The sequence below is a fragment of the Penaeus japonicus genome, unplaced genomic scaffold, assembly GCF_977035675.1.
Source record: "Penaeus japonicus unplaced genomic scaffold, GWHDUDI00000001_assembly GWHDUDI00000007, whole genome shotgun sequence".
Classification (NCBI taxonomy): Eukaryota; Metazoa; Arthropoda; class Malacostraca; order Decapoda; family Penaeidae; genus Penaeus; species Penaeus japonicus.
This window is the reverse complement of record NW_028234409.1, coordinates 14,485,288-14,487,787: the sequence shown is the minus strand read 5'-3', so window position 1 is coordinate 14,487,787 and position 2,500 is coordinate 14,485,288.

Sequence of the window (2,500 nt, the reverse complement as noted above, 5' to 3'; positions counted from 1 at the left end):
CACGGCGGCGATTGGGATTGTTCAGGAGCAGAGGGTGCTAAAAATATCTTGTTAGATCCAGGCCGCCTTAAGATGATGAATTTGTGCGCATACAATGTAAGGACTCTGAGAACAGAATCTGATCTTTTGACACTGCTTGAGGAACTTTCATTTATTATATGGGATACTGTAGGACTTTCTGAACTCAGAAGACTAGGCGAAGAACAGAAATTGTTAAATAATGGCCACTTACTATATTGGAGAGGTAAATCCCTGGATAGCAAACAAGAATTAAGCACCTTGAAAAGAATATTAGGGAATTCTACAGTGTAAGCAAAAGAGTAGCTTTTGTAATTCTGAAACTAAACAACAGATATAACCTAAAAATTATCCAAGTATATGCTCTTACTGGCAGTCATAGTGATGAGGAGATAGAGAGCTTCTATGAAGATGTGCAAGCACCCGCCGACAGAGCAAAAACCCATTTTATCGTGATTATGGGGTATTTTAATGCCAAGATAGGAATAAGGGAAGATAGAGAAACCTCAGTTGGGAAACATGAAATAGGCACCAGAAATGAGGGCAAAGGCTAATAGAATTCACTGAAGCTTGATCCCTTAAATCATGAATCTTCTTCTTCTCAGCTTATCCCTATTCGGGGTCGCCGTTTTTGATGTGCTTTCTCCAAGTACTCCTATTGTATACTATTGTTATATCATCTATGTTCTTTTCCTTCAAGTCCCTTTTACACAATCTTTCCATCTGGTTTTGGGTATACCCTTTCTTCTATTCCCTTCTACTTCCATTTCCATAACCTCTCTCCCAACATGTTCTTCACCCTCCCTTCTCTTTACATGGCCAAACCACCTCAGCCTAGACTCTTGGATTTTCTTAGAGACTTCCCCTACTTTGGCTGTCCCTCTGATATATTCATTTCTGATCCTATCTTTCCTGGTAACTCCTGACATCCACCTAAGCATTTATCATCTCTGCCACATCTAACTTTCTTTCTTCTTTATGTTTAAGAGGTGCTGCTTCCAGGCTGTAGATTAAGGCTGGTCTAACTAAGTTTAGCTGGCACTCTTTTATCGCAAATGACCCCTGACACCTTCCTCCAGTTGTTCCATCCACACTGAATTCTATGAGTAACTTCCCTTTCCATCCCTGTACTTTCATCTACCATAGACCCAAGGTATTTAAAAGTATTTGTTCTTTTCAACCTATTTCCATTCGGTTGTATTGAGGCCAATTGGTCACCCATATCAGTTGAGAAGTACTCTGTTTTAGACCTGCTAATTTTCATGCCTCTACTCTCTAATGCACATCTCCATTCTTCTAACTTGGTTTCTAATCCTCTTCTACTTTCTGTTATCAACACTACGTCATCTGCATATAAAATGCACCATGGTGGGTCCTCCCTAACATTTTGAGTAATAACATCGAATATAATATTTAATAATAATGGCCTAAGTGCTGACCCCTGGTGTAGACCAACCTTCACATGGAAGTTTTCCGTTGTTCCTACTGTGCTTCTAACTCTAGTAGTAACATCCTTATAGCATTCTTTGATAACCCTTACATGCTTTTCTTGCACTCCTCTTTCACGTAGCCCTCTCCAAACCTCCTGTCGTGGCCCTCTATCATATGCTTTCTCCAAATCGATGAATACCATTTGTAACACTTTCTGCTTTTCCTGATATTTTTCCATTATTTGCCTAAGGGAGAAAATACCATCAATTGTCCCAAGTCCTTTCATAAAGCCCAGTTGTTGCCTACCAATTTCCACCACTTGCCTAAGCCTACTGTCCAAAATTCTTTCAAACAACTTTAAGGTGTGTGACATTAATTTTATCCCACGGTAATTTTCACAGCATTGGATATCCACTTTCTCTTTAAAAATTGATATTGGGGTACTTTCCATCCATTGTTCTGGTATGGCTTCTTTTTCCATAATTTGTTTCATAAGTTTGTGCAAAATACTAATACCATCCTTCCCTAAAGCTTTCCACACTTCCACTGGTATGCTATCAGGTCCAGTGGCTTTTCCAGTTTTTATCTTTTTTTAGGGCTATTTCTACCTCCTGTCTAGTTACCTCAGCTATCTCTTGGTTATTTGGTTCTCCATCCTCTCTAACTAGTCTCTCATATTTCTCATTTAATAGTTTTTCATAGTTTTCCTTCCATCTAGTTAGTATATCCCTTTCTTTCTTTATTATGTTACCGTTTTCATCTCTCATTTGTCTAATATGCGTTATATCTTTTGTACTTTTATTTCTTGATTTAGCTAATTTGAAAATCTTTCCCTGTCCTTCTTTAGTGTCTAAATCATCATACAGTTTGTTATATGCTTCTGACTTTGCAATAGCTATTGATTTCTTATTCTATATGCTTTCTTATCTATTTTATGCTTATTTTCTTCCCACTTTTTCTTGGCAGCCCTCTTTCAGTTAACTTTTTGTTGTACGTCTTCATTGAACCACCAGGTCTCCTTATTTTCCCAATTTTTTCCACTGCTCTCTCC